This window comes from Mirounga angustirostris, unplaced genomic scaffold, assembly GCF_029215605.1.
Source record: "Mirounga angustirostris isolate CCGP_5_RB_7025 unplaced genomic scaffold, mMirAng1.0.hap1 SCAF_7, whole genome shotgun sequence".
Classification (NCBI taxonomy): domain Eukaryota; kingdom Metazoa; phylum Chordata; class Mammalia; order Carnivora; family Phocidae; genus Mirounga; species Mirounga angustirostris.
Genome location: NW_026991715.1, coordinates 119,724,126 through 119,746,940, shown reverse-complemented (window position 1 = coordinate 119,746,940; position 22,815 = coordinate 119,724,126). Strand labels below are relative to the sequence as shown.

Here is a 22,815-nt window from a genome sequence, read left to right as displayed (position 1 = left end):
TTTCAGATGTGCCTAAGGAACAACCATATCCAAAGCCTGGGTCCTAGAGGCGGGGCTCTGGGCTATTCACATCTTAGTATTGGTTAGGGACCAGTCATAAATAAAGCCAACAGCAAAAATTTTAATGTAGGGAATTTAATACAGAATATTAGCTATGGGTTAGAAGAGCTTGAAATAGCAACTTGGGGAAGTTGAGGAAACTCCAAGGTAAGCACCTACAGAAATCCACCCTTACTCAGAGGGCTAGAGGGAAGATAGGAGGAACTGAGGCCATGTGGTGGGAATGGGAACCTTGTAGGAGGGAGCCTTTAATGGGGGACAAAAAGCAGGACTACTGAAGATGTTTCTGGGAGACAGAGTGAGGGGAATATTAGATTCTTCTTCCAATAGCCTATAAAATGAGCTCAGTGGTAAGCCAGTTTGTAAGAGAGTGGGAGTCCATCCCCCTTGGAACATAGTAGAGCATGAAGAGATCAAGGGCTGGGTCTGAGGGAAATGACCATCATGCCTTTTCCAATGGAGTATCTCTATGTCTAATCTCACATGTGTGCTTTGTATCTTAAGGAGGTTTTATTGAAGAAGGGATTCTATATTCAAAAAAACCCCAAAAGTTTAAAATTCACTATACTAGACCAACTCACTTTTAAGAAAATATACCTCTAGTATAGCATTTCTATGTACCAAAGTACTTTTGGTTGTGTTCCTTCTTAGAATGATGAAATTGTTTATAATTAAAGTGAAGAAATTGAAGCTCAGAGTAATTAATAGACTTCCCCCAAAAGACATGGCTAGAAGGCTCAGCTGCCAGGACCAGAAATCTGAGTCTTGGGCTTCAAATTTGCTAGAGTCACCATTTCTAAATTGTGTACAAAGGCATTTAGTGGTCCTGCAGCAGATGTATAGGGACATAACTAAATATTTTAAAAATTCAAGGGAAATACAGTAACATCTTTTGGACTCTACATGAACTACTAACAGTTTAAACATTAGATTGTTATGTTCCATTTGTTAATGTTGTATCTTTGTGAGGCTGGGTTTTCTATGATAAAAAGCAAGGACTGTGTGAAAATCATTTTGGAACAGGAAATGATGTAGCAGTGTTTTCTGACTCCAAGGTTTGAGGTGTTGTGTTGTGCTCAACAGGCACTGAGTTGTTAGGAAATAAGTACTTACAAATGGTTAGATCCTAACCACTGAATAAATAGAACTGTTAGGTATTTCTTTTACCTTAGGGTGTGCTGTGAAAAAGTTACTGTGATATTAAGAACACTGTAAACTGAGAAAGCATCTCTGCTCCGGTGACATTACCCATTAGTACGCAAAAGCATTAACATTAATAAGCTGAGATTGTGGGTGGAGAGAACTCTCAATTGCCTGGACTGTTCTTCCAGAATCTACAGCCTGTGACCACCACCTTTGTTTGCTTTTATATGAAGAGGGATGCAGGCTACAGTGGAGTTTAGCAATTGAAAGCCAAGGTCATCCTTATAAAGAAAAGAAAGCTATGTGCCTCCTTAGACTGTTCTTAACTTGGGCCTCAAGTCAGTGAGTGGAAATTCTGGAAGATAACCTGCTAGTTTATCAAACTCTGAAAGACCACATGCAAGACCAGCATGGCACATCATTTCTAACACCTATCAGGGCTTGCTCTTATCTCAACCAGTCTTTGCTGTGTGCTCACTTGGGAAGCTTAACTGTGCAATAAGGTTGCCATCTCTTTAATTGTCACTCAGATATTAGTTTTTTTCCCTTCCAAAATGTAATTCTTGAAATGATTTTTATATCTTGAACACTTCATCCTTATCTCTGTGTACAGACCTCTAAAATGTGCCTTATAATGAAAACTACACCTGACAATAAATTCTGCAAGAACCATAGACATCTTAAAAGGGCAAAGAAAATAGGGATTGAAATATGTAAGGGATGTTATTTTAAACAAAAATGAGTGAAACTGACATCTCATAACATTATAGAGTGGTGGGATATTTTGTACCTTGGAAACTAGAGAAATTAAAATCTCAAGATCAAAAGATGAGAGATAGAAATCTGAAAGAGTTCAATATTCTACGAATGTATGAAAAAATTTTCTTGTGGTGAGTTAGGATGGAACTAGAATTCCTAATAATTGCAACAAAAATACTCCCTTGAAGATTTTTAAATGTACAATACAGGTGCTATGTCTTTATAAGTGTGAAAACATTCTCAGCCCTAGTTACTAATCAGAATCTTTCATGGAACTTTAAAGAAAATGCAGAGGTCAGGGTTCTGCACGAGACCTACTGAAGGCCCTGAGCTAAGGCTCTTGAATCCATATTTCAAAAAATACTTGAGGGACAGCTACTGAGTTAAGAGATTACTGAGTTAGATGCAGTCTGGTTTAGAACTACAGACCAGTAGCATTGGTATAACCTGGGAGCTTGTTAGAAATGCAGAATCTTAGGTCCCACCCTAGAACTACTACATTAGAATCTGTAATTCAGCAAGATTCCTAGTGATTTGTTTTCAAGTTCCAGAAGCGTGGTCTGGGTGAGACAAACCATACTGGGATTCAGGGTTCTTGTATGCCAGAGCTCTGTTACTTACCAGCTTATACAAGCTATTTATCCTCTGTGAGTCTATTTCTCCAGCTAAAGGAGCAGATATAATTATACCTATCCAGCTTACCCTGGGACTGTTGTAAGGATATGAAATGGAATATGGAAAATATGTGGAAGTACTTCAAAAGATTAAAAGTGCACTGTTTATATAAATTGATACTCTAATGTGGTCAATAGAACCACAGATTTGTAGAGCTACTTGGTTCTTCAATTTATTCCACCTTTATATTTTGAGCCACATCCTTGATTGCCACATGGTTAAACCCCACTCACATTTGCTTAACCTCCTACTAAAAATGCCCAAAGGTAGCATTACTTTTTTTCTTACATTTTTAAGTCATAAGGAAGTAAGAAATTCAAGTGAAAGAATAGCTCATTTAGTATCTGTGGAGTATCTGGTAATATGCTGCATATATGAATGTAACTCTATGTATGGAATTTTGTGAATTAAGGATTTCAGTAAAGCCACCTTGGCATTATGAGTCCTATAGTCTCTTGGGTCATGGATAATTAATGTTTGATTCATGGTTTCTTGATTAATGGGTCATGTTCTTGTGATAAGCTGCTCTGTGCCGTTAGGTGATCTTAGTACTGGAGCTCTGTCATTTGTGTCTAGGAAATTAAACTACAAGAGTATAATCTTTAGAACTTGTCTGGGCCCTGTTCTCCAGCCTCCTTTGCTCCATTGTGACACCTGATGCCATTTGGAATCTCCTTTTTGTGCCACGTTTTTACCCCTAGCTCCTCCTAACCTTCCTCCTACCCCTACCCCCAAAACACACCTATAAGATATCCTTCTCTATGAAGCTTAGCATTCCCTAAATATAAGCCTAGGTTTGTCTCTAACTCCACTCCTCACTTGTGACTACTGAGTCAGCTGTAATCCCAAGATTCTCTTCTGTTATGTCTGTGTGCGGGTCAAAGTATCTCTGCTTGTACTTGATGTTCTGCAGTATGTTTTTGGGTACTTGCAGTGCTGGATGCTAATTCTAATAAAACTTTTCTTTGTCTCTTCTCCCATACCTTTGATTTTATTTTTTCTCTTTCTTCTGTCTCTCTCTCTCTCTCTCTGGTTTTTTGTTTTATTTTATTTTTTTTTGTTTTTGTATTTTCCCCACCTGAAGTTGCATAATACATTCCTTGCTCCATGTACACTCAGCTTATCCTTTCTGTTGTTTCTCCTCTCCTTCAGCCCATTCCCTGCTGCAGCAGCTGCTTCTTCTTCTTCTTCTTCTTCTTCTTCTTCTTCTTCTTCTTCTTCTTCTTCCTTCTTCTTCCTTCTCCTTCTCCTCCTTCTCCTCCTCCTCCTCTTTCCTCCTCCTTCTCCTACTACTGTGCTCATTTACCATCTTTTGAGCTTAGATTCACTGTGTTTCCCTTCCAGTTAATGTCTATCTCTAATTTAAGTTTGTGTATTTTCTGGCCATCTGTTACTATGGGCAGACATGGAGCAAATAAAGTGTTTGACCTCACCATTGATAAGTTTCTCACTGTCATTTCCTGGATAGTGGAGGACACTATTGAACTCCACTAGGAGTTCATTGTCATTCTGGAGGGTATACGTCCTTGAGTGCAAATAGGAAGTCAGTAATGAGGAAATAAAACCAATCGAGGTTACATGATGTTTCTTTGAAGATTTGTCAAAAAAGTAGGACCAATGAGTCAGTCATCCAATAGGACTTTGAGAAACTGCCAAAATGCTTTTTGTTTATACCTCCGTATGGTCTCTATTACACGTAGGTTTACACACAGGATACGCATATGGTATTTCTAGCCGAGATTTCATTTATATATGTACAAACTCAGATTATAGTTTACAAATCTTACTTTTTAGTTACATAGCTACAGGCTGATAGCAACCAATGGTGTCAGCTTACAACTCAAATGGTAACAAATTATTATTTATATCATTTGATTTAAATTTCTGTTGGCAAAATTTCATGAGGTCCTTGTGACACATGTTATTCTCTGTCTTCTTAGTGCTTAGAGGGAGTAGGAAATCCAAGCAGCAATCATAATAAGTATCAATTACTGAAAGATTTGAGAATTGAAATTAAAATAATGTAATAAAAGGCAGGTACATGCCTAGAATCCCACAAGGTTTTGACCACTTGCATTTGCATTTTATTTTAAAGTGTGAGTAGCTTTTGTGCAGCTATTTCCCAGAAATGTTTTAATACTAAAAATGTGCCAACTAGTCAAGCTCTCAAATTCTCACTGTCTATGACCTTACAGTCCATCTTTCATGTGTATGGGGATTTTTCTTTCTATTGTTGTCTTGTTGTTCTTCTTCTTCTTCTCTTCTTCCTTCCTCCCTTCCTCTTTTTTCTTCTTTCCTCCTCTTTCTCTTCTTCTTCCTTCTTCCTTCTTCTTTTCTGGACTCAATTGGTGTAGCTTATCTCAACCATCTCTATCTCCTGGTCATCACATCCTGGTAGAGTTTCCTCCTACGTGGAACAGAGATAACTGTGTAACCTATAGATTATTGTGGAAGTGATGGAATGTGACTTCTGAAGCTAGTTGATAAGACAGTGTGGCTTTCCTCTTCTGAAACTAGGTGATAAGACATTGTGGTTTCCTTATATGACTTGCTTTGGGGAAAGCCAGCTGCCATTTTGTAAGGACACTCAAGAAGCCCTATGGAAAAACCTGTGGCAAGGACCTGATGCTTCCTGCCGACAACCAACAAGGAACTGAGGCCTCTTGCCAGTAAGCATGAAAGAGTGAGCAATTTTGGAAGCCAATCCCCCACCCCAGCCAAGCACTGAGATGACTGCAGTCATCTTGCCTGTAATCTCATGAGAGAACCTGAGCCAGAACCACTTCAGTGAAGCCACCCCTGAATTTCTGGCCCACCAAACTGTAAGAAAATAAATGTTTGTTATTTAAAGCAGCCAGGTTTAGGAGTAATTCATTATATAGCACTATATAACTAAAGCATATATACTCTACCACCAATGGGAAGATCTCTGATCCAAATGATGTTAAACTAATACAAGTCCCAAATCAACCTGCTAAAGAAATTAGGTCTAGTTTATATGTTTATGTGTCTCAAATAAAATCACTTTTCCTTCATTTTATATTTGAAGATAATTTACGTTAAAAATAAGTGATAATGCGGGGTGCCTGGGTGGCTCAGTTGGTTAAGTGACTGCCTTCGGCTCAGGTCATGATCCTGGAGTCCCGGGATCGAGTCCCGCATCGGGCTCCCTGCTTGGCAGGGAGTCTGCTTCTCCCTCTGACCCTCCCCCCTCTCATGCTCTCTGTCTCTCGTTCTCTCTCTCGCAAATAAATAAAATAAAAAATCTTAAAAAAAAAAAGTGATAATGCTATAAATTGAATAGGGGAAGAATTTAAAAGTCTTAAATACAGAAGCCATTATTTGAAGGCCTTAATAATAGAAATAGTTATTCTATCTCAAAATAACCAGAAATTAATAATATCCATTTGGGTTGGCAATTTTTATATATATTAAAGAAACTAGAATAACATAATTAAGTGCCACTTGCCAATTTTTTCCAGTTCTGTGTAATGTTAACTGAACATATAAAACATATTTTCTCCTGCTGTTGACTTTTTATTGTCCTGGGCCTGTAGTAAATGTAAGGCTGCTTTGCTTAAGGGTATAATTTTGTGCAGGAAACCACAATAAGGTCTGGGAATAATTGCCACAAAGACTAAGATTAAAAGATAAAGTTAGCAAAAATCTTTTGACATTTCTATCAAAGTCTGTACTCTAGAAGAAAAATTCCAATTATTTCTTCAATGATGAAATCATTATTAGAGGAAATGCTGTTGCAGATTTCATTTTTTTGTATAGTCCAGCAAATTTTCTACCTTCATATTTGTTCTTACTTTAGAAAAAATTTAGAATATTGAATCTTTTTGGAGCCAAGTCCCATTTAATTTTAGAATGAAGTAGCCATATCCTTAAGAGAGAAAAAAAATTCAGATTTCCAGTTTTCTGTAGCTTTAAATATGTTTATCATGCTTGCCCCTTCCCCCGGTCCTATCACAAAATCAATCTCCTCATTCCATTTTTCTTAATGACATTAGGGGAAATAAAATAAATTTGGTCTTGGGGCGCCTGGGTGGCTCAGTTGGTTAAGCAACTGCCTTCGGCTCAGGTCATGATCCTGGAGTCCCAGGATCGAGTCCCGCATCGGGCTCCCTGCTTGGCAGGGAGTCTGCTTCTCCCTCTGACCCTCCTCCCTCTCATGCTCTCTGTATCTCATTCTCTCTGTCTCAAATAAATAAATAAAATCTTAAAAAAAAAATAAATTTGGTCCAAATTGTTGTTATTATGGAAAGATTCTGGTTCTTTCCTGGGGTGTCACAGAGTGGCCCTGAAGGTAGCCCTGCATTGGTTTTTGTGATCCTAGACCTCCCTAAGTCGAGGTCCTTGGGATCCAGAGAGCATATACATCCCAAGGGTACATCTTTTTGCATTTCACTCTAGAATGCTGAAGTTAGTGTAAGGATTTTTGTAATGTACCTAAAAGTGGTCTGTAGTTAACAGCTTTAACTCAACTGTGCTGGAGATCTTTGAGGAATTATGCTATGGTCTTTTCCCCATCTGTATCTTTAGCTCAGTATAACCCCCTAGTAAAAGTGGGGAATGTACTCTTCCTGCACTCTCCTAGACAGCTTGCTCCTTACCCCCTACATGCCTGGTCTTGGGACAGTTCCCTAGAACACCATCAACACTTTTATTTGGAGGTTTTATTAGAAAGATTGCAGGGAGGCAAGATCCAAAGACAGCTCCTGTGGCTAGTTTCTTATCAGAAAACTGTCCCTGGATATGGCAAAACATGTTAATGTGAGAGAAATAGGAGGGAAGAGAGTCTGATTTCACAGTAAAAACAAAGCATTGTTCTTTCCCTCAAATATTTATTGGGCATATTACAGGCATGGAGCTCATGCCACATGCAGAGAAGGCATTTTAAGACTTATTTTAAGTAGACATTCAACTTCCTGAACTAATACAGACATAAATGGTAAATAAGAATGCAGTATATTAAGGCGTTTTTTGTTTGTTTTTTTCAGAGGAGCCCTCAGCCTTTATTGTGAAATCCTTACAAGAAAGATATATCATGCTGTTAATATGCAACGTCAATGACAAAGATCCACACTATTGGGAGGCTTTGGTTCATGTGGTTTCTATTTCAACATGTGAATCCATAGTTATTTGAATAGGTCTGCAAGTAAATGATGACTTGATCACCATCTTGAAAATTCACTTTCCTTGTTCTGACTTTGTACAGAACAGTGTTGGTGTTGAATAGAGAAATAGCAAACAGTAATTTCAGCTGGTTGAATTCCAAAGCTCTGTTTTCCACAGACACATAAAATTAGTTGAGAGTAGCCAACATTCTGGCCTGTACTGCAGTCTGGGTGTGCTGTGTAGGCTTCTGTTACTACATCCCGTCTGCAAACCAGGTGCACAAAACATTGTAAGGAAGTGAAGTCTGGTTGCTGGTAATTAATGGAGTTATTTGGTGAATGAAAGTCAAAGCAGTAGCAATATATTATGCTGGAGAGTGTTAGAGAAGTTTTCCTGAAGCTAGAATGGAATCTTGCAAATGAAAGCTTCTAATCTCAGTGAACTGGGATATTCTTGCACTTATTAAAATTCAATTTCTGATTATCAACCCTTGCTTAAAGAAGAGGGGAGAGGAAAAAAGATTTTTATGGGGTGGATAAAATGTTCTCTATAAAGCAAATATGGCAAAACTACTCATTGTGATGAACTGTGAAAATAATGGCCCACTAAACATCTTACTGTGCTTAAGGGCTAAATTTAAGGCTGTGTCACCTCTGTCTTCTCAAACTGTGTGTCCTCTGGCTAAGCATGGTTCATGATTGGTGCTGGAATCTAGATTTCATGTTCTCCCATATTTGGTACAGTCTCTAGATACAGTCATGACTTAAATGATGTTTAATGATGGAAATGTGACTGCTTATTTGGAAAAAATGGAAAGGAGCAGTAGTAGAAGTCATAGATGACAGATAATCATGATGTATGTTGAATAACCATGAATAAATAATTTCTATTTTATTAAAAGGGAAATATCCTACAAACTAATGAGAATTTTTGGAGGATTTATAGATCATGTGTTCATATAATAACTCTAAGCTACTTATTTCAAAGAAAATTGAGGAATAATAATCCCATTAATGCAAGAAAGTTATCCTATTTGCATCCAAAGTCAAATTGATAAAGAGGAAATAAAAGCAAAAGCAAAGCAAAACAAGAAAATAACTTTTTTACCTATTAAAAAACTGTCATCTTTTTCTATATATTAAATGTGGAGTCAGATTTCCAGCTGTTTTGGATAGACAGCAATCAATTAACAAGTACCTATCAGTCACTACTAGGTCTTCAACATTGGACCAGACTGAGCTACTGTGATCTGTAACAGAATCATCTGGGCAGTGTATAAATGCAGATGGTGATAAGGCACTAGAATCTTGTTGCGAACCCAGTTTGAGTTTCATTATTCTGGAAGCGTTATCCTAAAGAAGTGAAACACCTAAGTCTTTCTGCAAAAGAGGAGGAGATTACTGTATAGTTCAGGAGACTAGGCCTTTACACAGAAAATAAAAGCAAGTAATTGATGACAATTGTAATTTTCCTCAGATAACAAATACTACTTCTTATATTTGGACTGAGGCAGTATGTTGATGATTAAAATTCGGTTGATCAGTTAGAAATGACATATCACTTGCCTAGACTACTGATGGTAAATTTTTTTTTCTTGGTGGTAGGCTCTTTTTGAATTTGATGGCTATTTGAAACTTTTGCAAAAAGAATATGTTTTAAATTATAGGTAGTTGAAAAATGAAAATGATTCCAACTACATACCTTCAAATTATGATGCATATAAAATATATACAACCAAAATAGTATAGATACCTACTTTTAAACATGTTTTCTTAGAGAAAGTTGAGGCATAGTTCTTTGGTTTCCTTGATGGGTGACAATTGAAGCTAAAAATGTTGATAAAATTACCCATGGGTAGTGTTTAGAAAACAAAGAAGAATGGAAGAAGAGCAACACTGAAAGACACAAACAGAGGGGAGAATGAAAGAAGAAAAGCTCATGAAGGAGAATAAGAGGCAATAGCCAAAGAGAAGAGATGCCAAAAGTATTATGACAGGAATGGGGGGGAATGTATTTTCAAGGACAGTGTGAGCAATATTGCTAAGTGTTATTGAGGTCAGGTAAGGTAAAGAGGGCAACGATGTGGTTGGCTATTTTAAGAGAAGTAGTAAAGTTCTCAGGACTTCAGGAAGTCATGGATCTATAAGACTAAAAATTATGGTTTTTTGTTTTTTTGTATGGATTTTGTAGTTCTCTGGGGTAATAGCAAGGCTCAGTATTTAAAAGGTGACTGATCAGGAGTCATTTGTCCCAGGTGAGTGAGTTTTTAGGAGGTGATAGATGATCCTACCAAGTAAAAGTGGCAGATTGGTTCTGACATGCAGGATTAAGTCCAGAGGTGCCACAATTGTGCTCTCACATTTTACAATGATCATCACAGAAAAAAAATGCTATTAAATGAATATGCCATGTAACATTTATCAGAAAGAAAATTATAAATAATTTCATATTATCTGTTATTAAGTGACTTGAATAGTGACATAATTTAGAAATGTTCTAAGATCTAAAGATCTAAGGAAGTGACTTAATACTGGCTACACATTATAGTCATTCAGGGAAGTAAAAAAGCAAGCAAACAAACAAACAAAACACCAAAAAACAAAAACAAAAGAAATTCTTGGCAACAACCCAATCCAGTTGGATTTTAAAAGCCCCCTGAGACTTCTGGCTTCAGCTCTGACATATAAAGAGCTTAGAAGTCATCATTCCTGTCCTTATAACAAGTAAAGATCAGAACAAACTAAAAATCACTGATTTTTGTTGAACCTACCAGAAGACTGAAATCATAGGGAAAACCACTCTCCCCAAATGTAGAGAGATTGATGAATCCAGACATTTACAGCCAGCAGGGTAAAAATATTTATATCTATATCTGTATCTATACACACACACACACACACACACCTAGGAATATCTTATTCAAACTGCAGAAAGTCAAAGGGTAAGAGAAAATTTTGAGGGAATGAAAAAGAGGGAGGGGCTCCTGGGTGGTTCAGTCATTAGGCGTCTGCCTTCAGCTCAGGTCACGATCCCAGGGTCCTGGGATTGAGCCCCGCATCGGGCTCCCTGCCCTGCAGGAAGCCTGCTTCTCCCTCTTCCACTCCCCCTGCTTGTGTTCCCTCTCTCGCTGTGTCGCTCTCTGTCAAATAAGTAAATAAAATCTTTAAAAAAAAAAAAAAAGAGGGAATGAAACCCCTTACCTATAGAGAAACAGGATAAAAATTACAGCAGACTTCTCATCAGAAATCATGCAAGCAAGGAGAAAGTGGACTGAGTTATTTAAAGTATTGAAAGAAAGACTCAGTAACCTAGAATTCTATATCCAGCAAAATTATCCTTCAGTAGTGGAGAAATGAAAGTCACCTAAATGTTTTATTTTTTTATCATTATTTAAAAAAATATTTTATTTATTTGAGAGAGAGAGAGCATGCATGAGCAGAGGGAAGGAGAAAAGGGAGAGGGAGAAGCAGACCCCCCACCAAGCAGTGAGACCTATGTGGGACTCAATCCTAGGACCCCGAGATCATGACCTGTGCTGAAGGCAGACACTTAACCGACTGAGCCATGCAGGTGCCCCTTAAATATTTTAAATTAACTCCTTAAGTGTTTTTAATTGAGAACCCCTGGTTAAGATAAAGGTGGCTTAGATTGCATGAACATATAGAATTCTTCTTCTTCTTTTTTTTTTTTAAGACTGTATTTATTTGCGAGAGAGAGAATGAGAGACAGAGAGCATGAGAGGGAGGAGGGTCAGAGGGAGAAGCAGACTCCCTGACGAGCAGGGAGCCTGATGCGGGACTCGATCCCGGGACGCCAGGATCATGACCTGAGCCGAAGGCAGTCGCTTAACCAACTGAGCCACCCAGGCGCCCCATATAGAATGATTCTTATGAATAGTTTTAGTCAAAAATTATTAACTTAAAATACACTCCTTTGTCTTTCACTAACCACTAAGGATGAATCTGGCTTTATGAACCCAGTTTTTTCCCCTCGCCTTCCTTTTTAAAAATTTTTAAAAATTTATTTAAAAATTTTAGACAAAATTTTCCAGGCCCTGTGTCCCCAGGACCTGAAACTGAGAGCCATGAGTCAGTCAGTCCTATGCTGCTGGAGCTGCTGGAGCACTGGGATGGAGCCTGTTAGCTACAGCCAGACTAACAAGCCATCAACAGTGCCTCCTCTCCTTGAGAACCTTCCTACCTAACAAAGAGAAAGAGAAGGTGGAGAACAAGGCTGATTTAAGACTCAGAGGAGAATTTTTAATATGTTTTCTTCCTCTCACTTTTTTTTGAGAGAAATTAGAATAAAATTATAGGCAGCATTTGAGGGAAACTTACGGACAAAGAAAGGGGGTTTTTAAATACGTGTTTCTTTGGAATATATCACCTAATGGTGTTTGGATGATGTCAGCATATAAATTGAGTTACCTTTTATTGCTCTGTGTTTTGTCTCTGCTCTAACACTAGACCGGTGGGTTATGGCTTCAAAAAGTAGTAGAGACATCTTCCACAAGGATTCTCATAAGCTTTTCTTCAAGTTTGTCGAAACCATCATATGCTCATTAAGATTTCTATAATCATACAGTTGATATGGTTGGAAGTTTTTAAAGTCTGAATTGTGATAGGTTCAGGGAGGCTTCTACTTGTTTTGGCAAGGGCATGGCAAAAATCTGTCTTGGGAATGGCTGCTTCACATTACTTGATATATGGTCTGCAGCATATATAGTGCTAGATTAATTTGACCACAGAAAGATGTCAGTAGATTACTCAAAGTATTTCTAGAAAAATGGACAGTTTTGAAAAATTATCTTACAAGGGGGAACATATTTTTATCTGGATCCAGTTTTTGTACAAGTTTATCTGAAAGCTAAAAATGTGCCTTGAGCTTCAGTGGGTCAGAAATAGAACAATTTCAGCAACCAGTCAAGCATTGTTTCTTTCCATTCCCCTTTTATTCTCCTTTATTCGATTTTATTTTTCTCCTAATGAGAAGATAGTATATGGGTTGTAGGATTATGGAAGGCATTGGGCGTATTTACCTTCAGGATTTGTAACTGATTTGGGCTTCTTTTTGCTTTTCTTTTGGAGGAAGAGATTGGGGAGACAAAAAACTGAACTCATTACCTGGTGATAAAGCTTTCTCTGACTTTTTCTTTGCCTTAGCCATATAAAGCAGAAGTCCTGCACAGGCTGGTAAGCTAATGACAGGCTGAGGGATGGGGTCTTCTGGCAGAGTGGTATAGTGCTAGAGTGAAATATTTTGTGGTCATTGAGCCCTTAATCCGATGAAAATTCTTTCTCCCATTACTCACTGTATAGAGTTGGAGGAATCTAGAAAATCTGGCCATTTGCTCATTCCTTCTGCATAGGATTAAATCATGAATAGTGATAACAACTAACCATTTTGAAAGTACACACACAAACACACACACAACCTTATTTAATCTTTAAAAACTGTTAAATTATATAATTGATATAAACCAAAGGATACATATGTAAATTATGTAAATTATAATTATAAAATGCTCAGGTATGAAACCAAAGTCACTGAAGGCTCATGTGCTACTCTCCTATCACAATCCCTTGCTTTTCCAACAACCTCTGTGCTGAACATTGTTTATCATTACCTTGTCATAAAAAATAGTTTCCGACTGCATATGAATCCCTAAACAGTTGAGCTTTATAAAAATGTTATCATATTATATATAGTCTTCTGGGTCTTATTTTATCAATATTATACTTCTACAATTCATTCATGGTTTTGCATGTAGTTGTAAATTTATTCTATAGAATTTTATTGAGTATAACATAATTTATTCATTTTTCTAATGCTGAAGCACATTTCAGTTTCTATTGTTTTGCAATTATAAATAATTCTGCTCTGAAGTTTCTTGTATAAATCTTCTGGTGAACTTATACAAACATTTCTCTAGGATTGGAGTTCCTATGACGTAAAAGGCATAAAAATGTTTAAGACATAAAAATCTTTCACTTACATGATAGTGCCCAATTATTTTGCAAAATGATCGTAACAATTTACTTTCCCACGAGTAACGTATATGAGTTCCTGTTGATCCACATTACCCTCTAATACTTGGTAGTATCTGACTTCTTAGTTTTTCCAATGTAGTGGATATAAAATGGTATCTCACTGTAGTCTTAGTTTGAATTTATGTGATTACTGATGCTGTGCATTTTCTTTTCTATTTATTCACATTTATAGTCCCTCTTTTGTAGAATGTCTTTTATTTGCTTATTTTTCTATTACTTATCTTTTACTTACCAATTTATAGTCTCTTATATTATAACTATACTATTCCTTTGTGCTACAAGTAACTTGTCTCAGTTTAGTCTATAGTTTTACTTTTTTTTTTTTTTAAGATTTTATTTATTTGACAGAGAGAGCACAAGCAGAGGGAGAGAGAGGGAGAAGCAGGTTCCCTGCTGAGCAAGGAGCCCGATGTGGGACTCGATCCCAGGACCCTGGGATCATGACCTGGGCCGAAGGCAGCCACTTAACCGACTGAGCCACCCAGGCGTCCCTTTACTTTGTTTTTTGATAACAGAAATTTTTTTCCCAATTTCATTGAGAATTAATTACCATACATCACTGTATAACTTTAAGATATACAGCATGATGGTTTGATTTATGTATATTGTGAAATGATTACCACGATAGGTTCAGCTAATATCCATCTTCCCATCTAGATACAATAAACAGAAAAGGAAGAAGAAAAAAAAGAAAAACATTCTTCTTGTGATGAGAACTCTTAGGATTTATTCTCTCTTTTTTAAAGATTTTATTTATTTATTTGAGAGACAGTGCACACAAGGGAAGAGGCAGAGGGAGAAAGAAGGAGAGGGGGAGGGAGAGAATCTCAAGTAGACTCTGTGCTGAGTGCATAGCCTGATGCAGGGCTGGATCTCATCACCCCGAGATCATGACCTGAGCTAAAATGGAGTCGGATGCTTAACCGACTGAGCTACCCAGGCATCCCAGGACTTACTCTCTTTAACAACTTTTCTATATACCATACAGAAATGTTAGCTATAGTCATCATGTTGTACATTACAACCCTAGCATTTATTTATCTTAAAACTAGAAGTTTGTATCTATGACCACCTTCCTTCAATTCTCCCTCTCTTCACCCTCCAACTCTAGTAACCACAAGTCTGATCTCCTTTTCTGTGAGGTGTTTTGTTTTGTTTTGGTTTGGTTTTTTTAGATTCCATGTATAAGTGAGATCGTACAGTATTTGCCTCTCTCTAACTTATTTCACTCAGCATAATGTCTTTAGGGTCCATCCATGCTGTTACAAATGGTAAGATTTCCTTTTTATGGCTGAATTGAATTCCATTTATGTATATATATTACAATTTCTTTATCCATTTATCCATCAATGGACATTCAGATAGCTTCCATGTCTTGGCTACTGTAAAAAAAATGCTGCTGTGAACATGGGGGTGCAGATAGCTTTTGGAGTTTTCATTTCCTTTGGATATATTCCCAAAAGTGGAATGAACCATATGGTAGTTCCATTTTTAATTTTTTAAGGATCCTTCATCCTATATTCCAAGAGGCTGTACCAATTTACAACCACACCAGTAGTGCACAAAGATTCTCTCTTCTTCATATCCATGTCATCATTTGTTATCTCTTGTCTTTTTTTATGATTGCCATTTTAACATGTGTGAGTGATATCTCATTGTGGTTTTAATTTGTATTTCCATAATGAGTAGTGATGTTGAACATCTTTACATATACCTGTTGGCCTTTCACATATCTTCTTTGGAGAAATATCAGTTCAGGTCCTTTGCTCATTTTAAAATTGGGTTATTTTTAATTTTAGTTTTTTTTTTCCACTATTGAGTTGTATGAGTTATTTATATATTTTGGGTATTAACCCCTTATCAAGTATATGGTTTGCAAATATTTTTTTGCATTCTTTAGGTTGTCTTTTAAGTTTGTTGATGGCTTCTTTTGCTGTATTAACAGAAATTCTTAATTTTAATGTAATTTAATCAACCTACTTTTGAAAATCATCCTTTTTTTCTTGCACTTAATTTAATACACTCTTTCCTATTTTAAGGTCATGGGTATTCTACTTTCGTTTCTTAAATTTTAAAGTTTTCCTTCCACATGTCTTTATTTATTTATTTATTAAAAATTCTTTTTGTTAACATATAAAAAGACTCAACCTTTCTTCAGGGAATTATAACCCATTTCTTTCATTTGTCTCATATTCTCATATCCTTGTATGTATGGGTTCATTTCTGGTCTCTCAGTTTAGTTACATTAGTTAATTTGTCTATCCCATGCCCTCAATACTATCTTAATTATTATAGCTTTACAATAAGCATTGATGTTTCATGGGGGCTTATCACACCATCTTCTTTTTTAAAATTTTTTAAATTAACATATAATGTATTATTGTTTCAGGGGTACAGGTCTATGATTTATCAGTCTTACACAATAGCCCTCACCATAACACATACCCTTCCCAATGTCCATCACCCAGCCACTCCATCCCGCCCCCTCTCCAGCAACCCTCAGTTTGTTTCCTATGATTAAGGGTCTCTTATGGTTTGTCTCCCTCTCTGGTTTCATCTTGTTTCATTTTTTCCTCTCTTCCTGTATGATTCTCTGCCTTGCTTCTTAAATTCTGCATATCAGTGAGATCATATGATAATTGTCTTTCTCTGATTGACTTATTTCGCTTGGCATAATTACCCTCCATTTCCATCCATGTCATCCAAATGGCAAGATCTCATCTTTTTGATGCCTGCATAATATTCCTGTGTGTGTGTGTGTGTGTGTGTGTACCACATCTTTATCCATTCATCTGTTGTCACACCATCTTCTTATCCTTCTTTAGAAATACTTTCAATTCTTCCACATAAACTTAGAATTAACTTATCAAATTCTTTGTAAAACCCTATTACAATTTAGATTTAAATTAAATAAATCCAAAAAGTCAATTTGAGAAGTGACATCTTTAAAACATTGAGGATTCCTACCTATGGTGCAAATGGTGTTAGTTTACACGAAATTACTGATTTTAAAGTATGTTCAGTAGAATGGACTTGATATACCAAACATTCAAGAAAGAAATATCAGTTCTACACAAACTCTTTGAGACCACGGAAGAGGAGTGAAAACTTCTAGATTCATTTTATAAAGTCAGAACCTTTTTTTTTTTAGATTTTATTTATTTATTTGTCAGAGAGAGAGAGAGAGACAGAACACAAGAGGGAGATGCAGCCTCCCTGCTGAGCAAAGAGCCCAATGTGGGACTCAAACCCAGAACCCTGGGATCATTACCTGAGCCGAAGGCCGATGCTTAACTGACTGAGCCATCCAGGTGCCCAAGTCAGAACCTTTTAACAAAACCAGACAAAGACATTACAGGAAAAGAAAACCATAGGCTGGTATTTCTCATGAAAACATATACAAAGATCCTTAGTAAAATATAATCAGATTAGGATCAACAATTTTAAGAAAATGTTATGACACCAAAGTTGAATGGGATTTACCCTCGAAAAATAAGGCTCGTTCCATACTCAAAATCAATGCAATCAGGATATCAATAATTAAAGAAGAAAATCCATATGATCATATTTATACAGAAGAAGCTTTTGACAAAATTCAACATCCATTCATGATGAAATTCTTGACAAATTAGAAATTAAAGATTATTTTCTCAACCCAAAAAAAGGTCTTCTCCCCTCCTCCCCACCCCCCAAATTAATTAACATAATACTTCATTGAGAAAGACTGAATTCTTTTCCCTTAAGATTGGGAGAGAGGAAAGTATGCTCACTCTCCTCTCACTTCAATTTTGCATTATGTTGGAAGTCTTAACCAGTGCAACAAGGGAAGTAAATAGGTAAATAAATAAATTCCATGCAGATTGGAGAGAAAGGAGTAAAACGTACTCTGTTTATAGATGGCATGATTGTCTATGAAGAGTGTACACAGAACCTACAAAAAAGATATTAGATTTAAAAATTGAGTTTAGCAAGGTCAGAGGATACTAGGTCAAAATGTAAAAGTCAGTTGTATTGCTATATACTAGTAGGAACAATTTGAAATTGAACAGAAATCTACAGTGGAGTTTAATGACTGGACGCTCATTAATTTGGTAAAGTTAACTTATTTTTCCACATATAGGATGTCATTAAAAAAGCCTGGTCAAGATTTTCAGAGCCCTTCAAAGAAATAAATTTATTCATTGGTTTGGACTTCTCATGGTTCATCATAATCTTGGTATTATTTCAAATCTCTGATGATGTACTCACAACTCAGCAGTTGTTATATGCAACACAGATTGACAAGAACTGTTGTTTTCAACAATACATCTGAAATAGCTTTGGTTGAGTTCAAATAATTTGTGGACAGAAAAGGCATGTGATCTGCATCATGGCATCTCATCACCCAACAACGTATGCTTAATAAGTTATAAGGAGGGGACAAAAAAAAAATTTCCTGAATAAGCCTGTTGAAGGTGACAGTTGAAAAGACCTTCAGATCTCTTGGAACCCAACGTGTCACTGTGAATTTCATAAAAAAAAATGTCTTTCTGAATTGCTTACAGGGTGAACCTATTTATAGATACTAACTTGCAAGTGAAGGATAAATGTGGTCTGGATATGGTTCAGCTTTTATTTACTTTTAACTTAAATGTTAGATTTTCTTCAAAACACTGACTTGAAGCATGGTAGATTCCTATTTCCTTAATATGGATTTTTTGGCGTATGTTTTATAAGGCACATTATATAATATGGCACTGTTATGTTCGTAAGCTGCCAAGGTGTTTCTTCCTAGCAGACTTGATGATAGATGTACCATTATGTGTGTCTCCACCAGAGCTACAAGGCATTGAACATTTTTTCTCTGCCACATGTCTGCAAGACCCTCAAAAAAGGAAATAATTATTTTCAGACCACCACAGTGACCTAAGTAAAAACATCTGGTATTTCTGTAACCAGTATCGTAGAAAGGTAGATACACTAAAAGCGACCCATTTGTGGGTTAAGTCGTTATTTTAGAGGGCCATTATATATTCCATAAAGATATGATTTTTATTTTTCTATATACATTTGTTCATTTGTTCAAATATTTGTCTCAAATATTCTGAAGATGTTTGAGAAGGTGGTACGTATCAGACAGTGAACCAAGATACTTAAATAATTGTGTAGGAAGCAAAGTGAAGCAAATTGTATGGGATTATTTCTAAAAACTTGTCAGTCCAGAAGAACAAAATCTTCAAATACAGAGGCAATAAAGTACTCAGTTCTCTAAATACAAGTAAGATTACCTTTTCATTCTGTCTGAGAGAGAATCTGTATAAAAGACAGTTGTCATCACATGGCCTAAAACTATCACTGTTCTATGACTGAATGTTATGCACAATTTTATTTCCTACTTCTCTGTTTCAGATAAGAATACCAAATTAAATATCTAAAACATTTAAAATATGAAATGTTGCCAGAAAGGTAAAAGGATATGTTAGCTCCTGCTGTTCTGTTCTGTCAAAGTAACTTTAAAATGTACTTGAGCTGGAAGGAAGTGAGATGGACCATAAAGGCTTGTATCAGATCCTTGTTACCCTCTGCAAATAGGTTCACCCTGTCAGCAATTCAGGGGTAACATCGTTTCAGAAACAAGAGAAAGTGAGGATTCAGTAAAGTGGACTTTATGGCAGCATTGGTATTCATGTCCTTGAATTCCGTTTACACAAAGGAAAAACAGGGTAAAAAAGCCCAGAAATATTTTGTGGGTAGCTTGTATAGTTCAAAACCAGTTTATTTGCTTTGGTGGCTAATTCTTTGTAAGCAAATTCTCATGTTTTTCCAGCCACAGTGGCCACACCATTGTTCAGAGAAGTACACTTTCTGTATTATGATATTAATAACTAGGAGTGACTCGTTACCACAAATGTGGAAAAGAGGGAAAAACTTAAACATATTTCTTTTATATGAATGATGCCATTGGAAAAAGAATTTTATAAAATCAGAGGCAAGACTTAGGACACATAAAAGGCATCTATTAGTTTTTACAAGCTTGTTTTGAGCTCACAATTTAAGTTTGGGGGTCTAGTCAGCAGAGTGCATTTTTTAAAACCTGCACTCTGGTGATCTCCATTCAGATGAAAACAATAGAAATATATGTAAGTCCTTATAGGTTTTTACAGATGAATTTAAGTATTTGAACCATCTAGCAGATTTAAGGGAAAATATCACTTTGATCTTATTTCTTTAGACTGAAGGCTCTGTGTGGCCAAAGGGGATGCATCTAAACTCCCCGAAGCCTTGTAATAGTTATGGGAACATATTCCTGTTGAGTTCATTGCATCTGCAGTAAAACAGTATTTGAATCAGCTTGAGTGGTGCCTTAGATTTCCCATAACCCAACAGCAGTTTTGCGTTTCTTAAAACACAGAATATGAGGTCACTGTATCAAATTATATGGTTTCATTGATAATGAGAAGAAATTTTAGGACTCTAAAAACATCTTACTTAAGCTTATCTTATCTAAGATTAGATAATTATGTATTTCTTTTACCTCATGCCAGAGGACACACCAGGGGATCAGAGAAGGAGGGGTAGCAAAGAGACAAATGGAAGAGGCAACCCACTATGGGGTAATCAGTATGATGGAGTATAATGGGAGTTGAGGAGTGAGCTACAACTTATAGCACAGAGTAGTCAGCACGATGAAGTATGGATCTCAGGAGTACACTTCTTGTTGTGGGAAGATATTCTGTCTCTGTGAACACAGAATCCTCAGATTTAACATTAGATATTATAGGACCTAACTTGCAAGATCATGTAAAGTCATAGAATATTGCTTGATCCTAAGGTTGGAACACAGTTGGTTCCCAATAATATCTGGCTTCTCTGCTTCCTACTATAGCATTTATTATTCAATATGGGAATTCTATTTTAAGCATAGTGGATTTTGAGGTCCTTGAGGAACGAACCATTTCTCATTCATATTTATACTCTCAGCACCTTATCACACCTGGTGATGATGGAATTCAAAAATATTCAATGGAAATAATAGAATTTTTTGTGTACAGAAAGCTCATGAGAGGAAATATTTCAAAAATAAACATGTTAAAAGTTACCTAACTATTAGTGGTAGCACTAAATAGTAGTCGTGCTGGTAGAAGAAGAAATGGTTTTCAAATGTGGTGTAGGATTTGGAAGTCAGGGGAGTGTGGTTCAGGAGAGTTCCTTATCAGTTGCTACAGATGTTCATTAGTTCCCAGTTAACGGCTCTGTAAGAATCAAAGATGCACTTGATTCTTCAGATCCTGCTTGCTCCAAGGAGCCTCTGCAAGCACTCTAGGTCAAATGAACTCTTTCTCCTCCCCCCCCCCACATGCTGCCATCTTCACAGTCAAGGTGATGGTCAGTGGCAGTCCAGATCACAGAGCTGGTTGTTACTGTGTACCAGGCACTGTCTCAGGCCTTGAGGATAGAGCTGAGTAAGACAGCCAAGGTCCTTGTTGCCGTGCCACATGTATTCTAGTTGGGGTACCAACATTGGGGTGAGAACCCGATTCACTTTTAAAATTCTGTTTCACATGTATAAATCTTGTCTCCATTTCTTTTGTTCCCAGCAAGACCACTAGTTCCATTAAAATAGAAAATTGTCATATACTTCCTTCACAGCATTACCCTTGCTAGGAACAAATGTCTAAAAAGCAAAACCAAACAGAAACTAGTGACTGGGATGAGATGACAGGTTCTCCATTTGCTGCTCTCAGTCCTACCACTCTTTGTGTCCCTTAAATCAATTTTGGGAAATAGAAATGGGTTATCTAAGCATATTCCTAAATAGAAATGGTTGGGGAACCTCTTAAAAGAGAAGCAGTTAATCATAAGACAAAATACTTACCGTCACATCCACAGTAGGTGCTCACCTGACACTTGCCCCCAAATAGTGGGTTGTCTTAATTTTGGTCAAAGGTGACTGTCTTGTATTCACCTCATATCACAGTGTGAGAGAGGTTACAAGAAAAATAATATTTTTGAATTCTAAATAGTGAATGGAATTGATTAGATGATATTCCAAACCTATGGGTCCTAATTATTCTGCAAGCTATTGAGATGCAGCTGAATTATGTTTTCCCCTGGGATTCACAGGCCCAAGTTATGATGGGATGGCTTATAGCTGGATTTCTGAATTCATTTTATAGACTACTCATCTATGGTAAGAATGTCCAGTACAAACATAAAAACACAAAGTTATATGCTAACTATCAAAGTTACTTGGTAACTTGAAATAATAAAATTAGTAAAATTCTTTACAGAATTTGGAAAAAACACCAGCATTATAGAATAAAATCTTAAAAATCCAAGAAGTATTTAAAATTAATTAAATTACTTCAGTGGGAATTATTATAGAACATGCAGAAGATTAGATTTGGTCCAACTCATAGGATTTGCTTCCTTATGCAGGTGTGTGTGTGTAAATTGCTTTAATTGACACACAAAGGAAGATCACAGGGTGAAGTAACAAAACACTTTCTTTAACAAGATGTATTGACATAATATGAGAAAGTACAAAGAATATTGTTTCTTCAGTATCTATACTCATATTATCAAATATTAAATAAAATCAATAACTAATTCCATATCTAGCTTTAATTGGTAGTTTTCAGTAATTTGGAGTGAAATACAAAACATTTAAAAATTTGAAAAAATGACTAGAATCAGACTTAAAAAGAACTGTTTCACAAAATTAAACATAAGGAAGATATCAAATGGGTTAGTATTTTGGGAAGAGGATATAAGGATGGCCCGTTTGAAGAACCTTCAATGCAACACATCAGCACATCACATTAAGTCCTCCAGGCAAGGGAGAGCTAGAGCTCTAGTCTCTATTTCCTTATAATATCCCTTTACTCATGGGATAACGTACTGTGTTTTTAAAATACCTAAGTTATTCATTAGGGAAGGAACTCTGGAGGGTGAGGGTAAAGCTTGATGTTCTTGCAACAGAACTGAAATGCTAGTTCAACTCCTTGTATAGAATGACTAGTGT

The 22,815-nt window shown here is 36.5% G+C and overlaps 1 long non-coding RNA gene and 1 other non-coding gene across 2 annotated transcripts in view; one reads left to right on the top strand and one right to left on the bottom strand.

The window, feature by feature from the left end:
- The window catches only part of LOC129045363 (uncharacterized), a 400,949-nt gene that overhangs the window by 370,653 nt on the left and 7,481 nt on the right, over positions 1-22,815 (top strand). The gene's annotated exons all lie outside the window — the stretch shown is intronic.
- LOC123836782 (small nucleolar RNA SNORA54) lies at positions 11,816-11,938 on the bottom strand. Its single transcript, XR_006789063.1, has one exon. It is a non-coding gene; the product is annotated as a small nucleolar RNA SNORA54 (small nucleolar RNA).